This window comes from Oncorhynchus tshawytscha, linkage group LG22, assembly GCF_018296145.1.
Source record: "Oncorhynchus tshawytscha isolate Ot180627B linkage group LG22, Otsh_v2.0, whole genome shotgun sequence".
Classification (NCBI taxonomy): domain Eukaryota; kingdom Metazoa; phylum Chordata; class Actinopteri; order Salmoniformes; family Salmonidae; genus Oncorhynchus; species Oncorhynchus tshawytscha.
The window spans coordinates 2,673,642-2,684,262 of record NC_056450.1 but is presented as its reverse complement, the minus strand read 5'-3'; positions in this window follow the sequence as shown (position 1 = coordinate 2,684,262).

Genomic DNA, 10,621 nt, shown 5'->3' with positions numbered 1-10,621 from the left:
CAGTTTGGTTTCTCTTCTGAAGAAAATGGAACACGCATGGACCTGGAGATTATGCAATAATTTCGACGGAGGACACCGGGCGGACACCTGGTAAATGTAGTCTCTTATGGTCAATCTTCCAATGATATGCCTACAAATACGTCACAATGCTGCAGACACCTTGGGGAAACGACAGAAAGTGCAGGCTCATTCCTGGCGCATTTTTTAAATAAAAAGAAACAGAATAGAGCTAAGCACAGGCAAAATCTTAGAGAAACATTGAATGTTCCTGAGTGGCCTGGTTACTGTTTTGACTTAAATCAGCTTGAAAATATATGGCAAGGCTTGAAATTTGGCTGTCTATTATCAACAAGCAACTTGACAGAGCTTAAAGATTTCAAAAATGAATAATGTGCAAATATTGTACAATCTGGGTGTGCAAAGCTCTTAGAGACTTACCCAGAAAGACTCACAGCTTTAATCAGTGCCAAAGGTGATTCTAACATGTGAATACTTACGTAAATTAGATATTTCTGTATTTAATTTTCAATAATTAGAGTGGCGCAGTGGTCTAAGGCTGTGCTACTAGAGATCCTGGGTTCGAGTCCAGGCTCTGTCGCAGCTGGCCATGACCGGGAGACCCATGGGGTGGTGCACTATTGGCCCAGCATTGTCCGGGTTAGGGGAGGGTTTGGCCGGCAGGGATATCCTTGTCCCATCGCGCAGGCCGGGCGCAGTGCATGCTGACATGGTTGCCAGGTGTACGGTGTTTCCTCTGACACATTGGTGCGGCTGGCTTCTGGGTTAAATAGGCAGTGTGTCAAGAAGCAGTGCGGCTTGGTTGGGTTGTGTTTCGGAGGATGCATGGCTCTCAACCTTTGCCTCTCCCAAGTCCGTACGGGAGTTGCAGCGATGAGACAAGACTGTAACTACCAATTGGATACCATGAAATTGGGGTGAAAATACAAAAAATAAATAAAAAGGTGTAATTAGTGGTCTGGCAATTAGAAACTAAAAGGTCAGGTCTTTTTACAGAAAAATAGGGGGTGCTGCCAATCCTTCTATCTCTCTTTACCTCAAGCTCAAATTACCTGGGGGCCAATGTGATAAGCCTACTTATTCTCATGGGAGTAATTTCCAGTATTGCCAGCATTGTGCAAAATAGTGCAAAAAAGATGATCATATACTGGGGGCTCATTCACTTTTTTACCTGTATTCACTGTTATTAAATGGAGTTTATTGTGATGGCTGTGCCAGTTTAGGTGGTCTGTGGTTGCTTCAAAAAAATATGGTCTGTAACATGCCATAGTTATAAAACTATTTTTTGCACATGAATTGATTCCAAATAGTATAGAAATCCTCTTGAGGACCTAATATAGCAATCAGATATCAGTCTAAGGGCCACAAAAAAAATCAGCTTGTGTACCTAATGGAGCAATCAGATATCAGTCTAAGGGCAACACAAAAATCAGCTTGTGGACCTAATGTGGCTCCTGGCCTTGAGTTTGAGACTCTATTTTGCTGTTTAAATCACTGAACTTATGTAGACAGTATGGTCATTAATCCACGCCGGTTGCATTGTCTTAAGCCGGGTGTACACTAGGCCCTGATTTCACTGTCCCAGACACGTTTTTGAAATCGGAGACTACTTTGGGTGCGTGGCCGTCACCGACACTCATTTCATGTGAGAGGGTCAGAGATGCAACCTGAGGGCAACCAATCCCATCTTTGAGCAGTCTCAGACATCCCGATATTTTATTGGCCCAAAATCTGCTCTTGTAGTGTGAGATGTCTAACAACAAGCTTTGAGAACAGTGATCAGCAACAGCCAATAAGAGCTCGCTAGAGAAGAAGCCAGTGACATGATAATGTTTGGCATCCCCCAGAATGTGTAAACTCGAGCAGGAGCAATCACTACTAGTGGTATGTGTTTGTACTTGCGTTTAACCCCAAAATTTGTCAAGACAACAGGAAAGACGGTCATTCAATATGAGAGGCTCAGCGATGTTAGAATTTTTAAAGTCGTGTAGTGTACACCTGGCATTAGACTACGGGATAACCCATACAACTTACAAAATGCTTTTTTGTAGCTTTTGTGACTATGTATGTGTGTTTTCTAAACCTGCTCTCTCCTCTCCCTGCTGGCTTTAAAGACGCTCCACACCCCTTAGCTGCAACCCTTCTAATTTGGTGTACCCTGCTCGCACAACATATGTGGAATTCATAGGAGGTTGGTGGCCCCTTGGGGAGCACGGGCTCGTGGTAATGGCCGGAGCGGAATTAGTGGAATGGTATCAAACACATGGTTTGATGCCATTCCATTTGTTCCGTTCCAGCCATTATGAGTAGTCCTGCCCTCAGCAGCCTCCACTGGTGCAAATCCTGTTTGGAACTGCTGATCTGCAGTCAAGAATGCAGAGTTCATCTCAGCCTATGCTGCCCTTCAGCAGTGGTGTGAAGTACTTAAGTAAAAATACTTTAAAGTACTACTAGTTTTTGGGTGATCTGTATTTTACTTTACTATTTATATTTTTGACAACTTTTACTCCACTACATTCCTAAAGAAAATAATGTACCTTCTACTCCATACATTTTCCCTGACACCCAAAAGTACTCATTACATTTTGAATACTTGGCAGGATATGAATATTGTCCAATTCACGCACTTATCAAGAGAACATCCCTGGTCATCTCAACAGCATCTGATCTGGTGGACTCACAAAACACATGCTTTCTTTGTAAATGATTTCTGAGTGTTGGAGTTTGCCCCTGGCTAGCCGTAAATAAAAAAAAACAAGAATCGTGCTGTCTGGATTGTTTAAATTGTTTTTACTACTTTATATTTTGCTAGTTACATTTACTTTTGATACTTAAGTATATTTTAAAAACCAAATACTTTTACTCAAGCAGTATTTTACTGGGTGACTTTAAGTCATTTTCTATTAAGATATCTTTACTTTTACTCAAGTATGACAATTGGATACTTTTTCCACCACTGCCCTTCAATTTCTTGACTTTTGATCCCTGACAGAGACATGGATCACCCCAGAGAACACTGCTACTTAAGCGGCTGTCTCTTCATCTGATTATGCCTTTTCTCATAGTCTTAAAGCATCTGGTCGTCCCGGTGGTAGCACAGGGCTACTTATTTCTCCTAAGTGGAGATTTTCTCTTTTCTCCCTCTCACACCTGTCCATCTCCTCTCTCACCTGTCCATCTCCTCTCTCACCTGTCCGTCTCCTCATTTGAATTCCATGCTGTCATTGTCACTTGTCAACTCAAGCTTAACATTGTTGTCATATATCACCTACCAGGTGCCCTTAGAGTTCCTCAATGAGCTTGACACCTTGATAAGCAAGGCAAGACAGGCTGTTCCTCTACTAATCTCACTGCAACCCCCCTCCAGGTCTCTGATCACTACTTTGCTTCCTTTTCTCACCCTTTCCTCCAACCCTCGCTACTCAGCCTCCACCCAGATGGTCATGTGCTGTTGCAATCTTCGATCTCTCTCTCTCTCTCCTCTTCTATACTATCATCTCTCCCTTCTTTCCTTTCCGCATCCTATGACTCGCACAGTCCTCTTTCCTCCCGGCCGCCTCGGCCCTCCCCTCCTGCTCTGTTTCTGAGTGACTCATTGTGAACTTGCAGAACAGGGCTGCGGGCAACTGAGCGAAAATTGAGGAAAACTAAACATCTAGAGGACCTATTATCCTTTCATTCCTTCTCTAACTTCTCTTCCTCTGTATCTGCTACTAAAGCCACTTCCTATCACTCTAGATTTCAAGCTTCTGCCTCTAACCCGAAGAAACTATTTTCCAACTTATCCTCTCTGCTTAATCCTCCAGCTCCTCCCCCTCCCTCCCTCTCTGGGACGACTTTGTCAACCACTTTGAAAACAGTGGGGCCTCGTCAGAGGAGGAAGGGGAGAGCCATCCTCCTCAGTGAAGTTCATAAAAGAGTGAAACATTAAAGTTATCCTTTTTAGATCAAACTATACTAAATATATTTACGTCACCAAATAATTGATTAAAACACACTTTGCAATGGTCTACAGTAGCCTCAACAGGACTCTGTAGGGTAGCACCATGGTGTAGCCGGAGGACAACCAGCTTCTGTCCACCTCTGGGTAAATTGACTTCAATACAAAATCTAGGAGGCTCATGGTTCTCACCCCCTTCCATAGACTTACACAGTAATTATGACAACTTTCAGAGGACGTCCTCCAACCTATCAGAGCTCTTGTAGCCTGAATTGACATGTTGTCCACCCAATCAAAGGATCAGAGAAAGAATCTCGTACTGAAGCATACACTACAGCTAGCTACTGTAGCACTGCAGTGCATAAAATGTGGTGAGTAGTTGAGAAGGAGAGAGAAAGATAGTTGAACAGTTTTGAAAAAATATATTTCTTCCAAAATTAGGGAGGCGCAAGAGAGAGAGAGCTAGCTATATTTTGTAGTATATATATTTTTTCACTTTCACCTACTTAGCTAGTGTCAAATGCAGTTAGCTAGTTAAGCCTACTCAAACACCCGGCTAAACAGAGAGGGATACTATATTAGCCAACTTGTTATGGCTATCCAACACTGGAACTCTTCCAAGTCAAAATAAATCTTTGGTTTTATAAATGTATTGCCACCGGAGCCCGCCGGTGTAACTGCTAAAGTGATTGCTGCTGACTATACTGCATGATTGTAGCGGGTTTAGTAGCACGTTAGTTCTAGTAGCTATGTTGAGTATTGTGACAACGGTGTGTAGCTGTTAGCGGTCATGACATGAAGGATTGTCTGGAAAAGGTTTTTTCGCCTGGTCACAGACAGCTGATGTGTTGTGCACTGAAGTCCACAATCGAAGGACAAAAGGTGAGAGGAGGAGACGGTGTATATGGATCCGAGAAGGAATTATATATAGAGTGCTTTGCAAAAGTATTCACCCCCTTGGCATTTTTCCTATTTTTTTTTACAACCTGTAATTTAAATTGTAATTCATGTAATGGACATACACAAAATTGTCCAAATTGGTGAAGTGAAATGAAAAAAAAAAATGGAAAAGTGGTGCGTGCATATGTATTTGCCCCCTTTGCTATGAAGAAAAATGGAAAGAATACGGCACCACAACAAACCTGCCAAGAGAGGGCTGCCCACCAAAGCTCACAGACCAAGCAAGGAAGGCATTAATCAAAGAGGCAACAAAGAGACAAAAGATAACCCTGAAGGAATTGCAAAGCTCCACAACAGTGATTGGAGTATCTGTCCATAGGACCACTTTAAGCCGTACACTCCACAGAGCTGGGCTTTATTGCTTAAAGATAAAAATAAGCAAACACATTTGGTGTTTGCCAAAAGGCATGTGGGAGACTCCACAAACATAGGGAAGAAGGTATTCTGGTTAGATGAGACTAAAATTGACCTTTTTGGCCATCAAGGGAAACGCTACGTCTGGCACAAACCCAACACCTCTCATCTCCCCGAGAACAGCATCCCCACAGTGAAGCATGATGGTGGCAGCATCATGCTGTGGGTATGTTTTTCATCGGCAGGGACTGGGAAACTGGTCAGAATTGAAGGAATGATGGATGGTGCTAAATACGGGGAAATTCTTGAGGGAAACCTGTTTCAGTCTTCAAGAGATTTGAGACTGGGACAGAGGTTCACCTTCCAGCAGGACAATGACATTAAGCATACTGCTATGGCAACACTTGAGTGGATTAAGGGGAAACATTTAAATGTATTGGAATGGCCTAGTCAAAGCCCAGGCCTCAATCCAATTGAGAATCTGCGGTATGACTTAAAGATTGCTGTACACCAGCGGAACCCATGCAACTTGAAGGAGCTGGAGCAGTTTTGCCTTGAACAATGGGCAAATATCCCAGTGGCTAGATGTGCCAAGCTTATAGAGACATACCCCAAAAGACTTGCAGCTGTAATTGCTGCAAAATGTGGCTCTACAAAGTATTGACTTTGGGGGGGTGAATAGTTATGCACGCTCAAGTTTTCAGTTTTTTTGTCTTATTTCTTGTTTGTTTCACAATAAAAAATATTTTGCATCTTCAAAGTGGTAGGCATGTTGTGTAAATCAAATTATACAAACCCCCGAAAAATCTATTTTAATTCCAGATTGTAAGGCAACAAAATAGGAAAAATGCCAAGCGGGGCGAATACTTTCGCAAGCCACTGTACAATGAGCTGTTTGTATGTGTCTGGTATGAAAGTGAACTGTGTTTTTCATGTGATCAGGTATGTATTCATTGCGCCGATTCTGTTAAAAAGTTTCTTAAACGGAAGCGAACCAAACAGGGATAAACATACCTCAATTAGTATGATATAAATTCTCGTTTTCAACTGTTGGACCTAGATCAGCTAGATGCTGGTAAGAGTCTGCAAGGTGGTATTGTATGTGTCACTGTCTGTCACCTTGAATATTTAAAATTCTCTCGACCTGTGCACCTTGTAGCTTCATAGGCTAGGTTGTAGTAACCTTGTGATGAGTACAGGGAAAACTTTAGTATGCAGTAGCCTAAAGCTATCAATGTTACATTGAGCTGGGTGAATGGAATATGAATGACAGCCATCCAATATGCTGTAATAGAAATAAGGCCTTGTTAATAAATAAATAAATCTTCCTCCCTGATCTTAAACGGCATTGACCGCCACTGTTTGAAAAGAAGGTTGACGACATCCGCTCCTCATTCACTCAGACTATTGAGTCGACTGGTCCCACTCAGAACTACCATACGCCTTGACATCTTGCTCTCCTCTCTCTCCAGATGAAATCCTGTGACTACTGAGGTCCAGCCGCCTGATCCTAACCAGTCAGGCTTCGAGACGTGTCACTCAACCGAGACTACTCTTCTCTACGTCACAGAGGCTCTCTGTACTGACTGCCAAAGCTGACTCTCCCTCCTCATCCTCCTAGATCTATCCACTGCCTTCGACACTGTGAACCATCAGATCCTCCTCTCCACCCTCTCGGGGCTGAGCGTCTCAGGGTCTGCACACTCTTGGATTGCATCCTACCAGGCAGGCTGCTCCTACCAGTTGATGTGGAGAGAATCTGTGTCTGCACCCCGTATTCTCACTACTGGTGTCCTTCAGGGCTCGGTTTTAGGCCCTCTCCTCTTCTCTCTATACATATAGCTCTGTCATATCCTCACATGTTCTCTCCTATTATTACCATGCAGATGACACTCAACAAATGTTCTCCTTCCCCCCTTCTGACACTCAGGTGGTGTAACGCATCTCTACGTGCCTGGCAGATATCTCAGCTTGGAAGTCGGCCCACCACCTCAGGCTCATCCTTGACAAGACGGAGCTGCTATTCCTCTCGGGGAAGGCCCGCACGCTCAAAGACCTCTCCATCATGGTTGAAAAATCTACGGTTTCCTTCTCCCAGAGTGCAAAGCACCTTGGCGTGATCCTGGACAACACCCTGTCGTTCTCTGAAAAACATCAAAGCAGTGACTCGCTCCTGCAGGTTCATGGTCTACAACATCCCTAGAGTACTACCCTACCTCACACAAGGAGTGGCACAGATCCTAATCCAGGCACTTGTCATCTCTCATCTGTTCTAATGCAACTGGCTGTTGCCTGGGCTCCCCACTAGTGCTTTCAAATCCCTTCAATTTATCCAGAATGTTGCAGCCTGCCAGGTGTTCAACCTTCCCAAGTTCTCCCATGTCACCCAGCTCCTTCGCACACTCCACTGGCTTCCAGTGGAAGCTCACATCCACTACAAGACCATGGTACTTGTCTACGGAGCAGCAATAGGAAGTTCTCTTCCCTACCTTCAAGCTATACCCCATCCCAAGCACTCCGTTCTACAACCTCTGGTCTCTTGGCCCTCCCACCACTATGGTAGGGCAGCTCCTGCTCAACACAGTCCAAGCTCTTCTCGGTCCTGGCAGCCCAATGGTGGAACCAGATTCCCCTGAAACTAGAACAGGAGAGGACCTGCCCATCTTCCCGAAAGGACCTGAAACCCTACATCTTCAAAGAGTATTTTAAATAATCCCCCCTCCCTGTCATGAGAATTTTCAATCCCAATGATAATAACTAACAATTATTTAAGCTTTGACCAATCTCCGAGGTTTGTAAGACCCTGGGTTTAATAATAATTAGGCAAAGACTCAGCTTATGAAAAAGGTCCGTAAAGTGTATTCATGAGAACGTTCTAAAGTCCATAATACAAAGACATGCCATTTTATAACTCACCCCCTCCCTACCTACTATACGCACTTACCTACACACAAACAGTAGGTGGGATCTATCTTTCCCCATAGTTCTCACCACTCGTTTATCACTACCAAGCTGGCAGTTCCATCCTCCCGAGATTAGAGGAACCTTGACAGAACTCCCCTTCCTGTCGTAAGTTTCTCAGAGTTCTAACCAGGTTGTAGTCATACATAGTTTAATTGTTCTCTGTATTTTCCTAGACACACACACACACACACACACACACACACACACACACACACACACACACACACACACACACTTTTCTCTCCCTTACTTGTCTCTACTGAACCTTATTGAACTTAAGTTTATCACTTTAATTATTCATTATACATGTTACATAATCTAATAATTACATTATAATTACATTTCAGGGTGGAACTCTTTAGTCATTACCTTAAATATATAAATTCCCTTATCACTCCCCCAACTGGATGTCACTCTGCTAAATGACTAAAATGTCAATGTAAATATGCGCTCCTTCCCTTGGCCTGCTTTCTACATCCCTGGCCCCTTTCAGTGTTCACATTCCTTCTAATGGTGAGAGCCCAGTGCATTGGATAGACCATATCCTATTGTACGTTATCTGGGCTAAGGCGCTGACTGGTCTACCTCTTCTGTCCTACAGCAACCAGGTGATTAGCGTCCTGTGGGCAAAGGATTAGTAGAAGTTTGTCCTGGAGGGTATTCATAACATAAACCAGTTCATTAAAGGGCGCTACTCCTTCTTACAAACAACCTACCCCCCTTTCTTCTCTCAACGCAGGACCTTTTTGGTGACAGATGGATGTCACACCAGGCTTTTTTGGCTCACCATCAAATAATGTCTGAATGGACACATCAAAGGATGCAGATTGTGACACAACAGTCTCGTAAATGATGCACATAGTAGATTAACTTTAGGTAAGTAAACACACCAGAGAGCATTAGTGACAGAGGTGCCATATGGCACATCTAATAGGTGTCATAGGTCCTGTTCACACAATGTCAGAGATCAAAGAGGGCGTGCTTATTGTGTGGTGTGATGATACACTGTCTTCTATTTCATTGCAAAATCACTATTCCTCTTCACTCTCACTAATCCTTTTTGGATTTTAATCCTGTGTGTGTGCACGCAAGCACAGATGGGCTGTTCCATATTTAGTCTAAATTACTACACATTGCTCTTTTTCAGGGGGGTTACGCAACAATGCAATTACATGCTATGTTTCAGTCAGTTTGCTGCACAGGGGAAAACAATTAAATTACCCTAACAATTCCCAATCTAAGATTATAGAGTGCTGATTTTATCCCAGCACTGCTTAGTCAATGGACTCTTTTCACTGCGTCAGTCCTATCTGTTTGGCTTATCCATTCATAGTGTTGTCTCCTCTCCTGCTTGTATGAGCCAATGGCCATCTAGACCAGAGGTTTATAGCTTCTGGGGTTAGGATTGGGTAATTATCTCAATTTGTGTGGGTGGTTGTGTGTTTACAACTTCAAATGTCATATCAACATCAGCTCATAACAGAACAGAAACAATGCCTGTGATGACTCATAGAGGGCAGTAATGCATCTGTCAGTTCAGCATCGTGTGTGGGTTAAGTGGTCTGTAGCATATTGCTTATAGACATCACTCTAACCACTGGCTCCAGCCCAGCTTCCAGCACATAGTTTTCTAATTACTAGTGAACATGTGCTTCTTTGTCTGTGTATTGTAGTGTGTAGTTTAAAAAAAATCATTGATTGGCATACAATACGATATACTTTATTGTCCATTTACATGGAAATTCATTCAAATACACAACACAATATACTACACGCAGCACGGAAAACTGGAAAGTTAGTACACAAGTCAGACATTTACATGTTCACATATTCTGGGCCTGCATCGGGCCATGTATTGGGCCATGTATTGGGCCATGTATTGGGCCATGTATGGGCCTGCATCTGTCTTACCGTATGTCACACTGTTCAGATGGCTGATGGAATTACACTTGCCTTGCTCCTATTCGTGCGGAACAGTGGGACCATTAATCTCCTTCTGGAAGGCAGCAGCTCATAACATTGGGCAAGATTGTGTGTGGGGTCATCTGTGATGCGCTTGGCCTTGTTCCTTGCTCATTTATCATAGAGGCCCTGATCCACATGTTCACATAATATAAACACTATTAAAAACTGGTTGATTCGAGCTCTGAATGCTGATTGGCTGACAGCTGTGGTTCTGTATATCAGACCGCATACAACGGGTATGACAAAACATGTAGTTGTACTGCTCTAATTACGTTGATAACCAGTTTATAATAGCAATAAGGCACCTCTGGGGTTTGTGCTATATGGCCAATATACCACGGCTAAGGGCTGTATCCAGGCACTCCGTGTTGCGTCGTGCGTAAGAAAAGCCCTCAGCAGTGGTATATTGGCCATGTACCA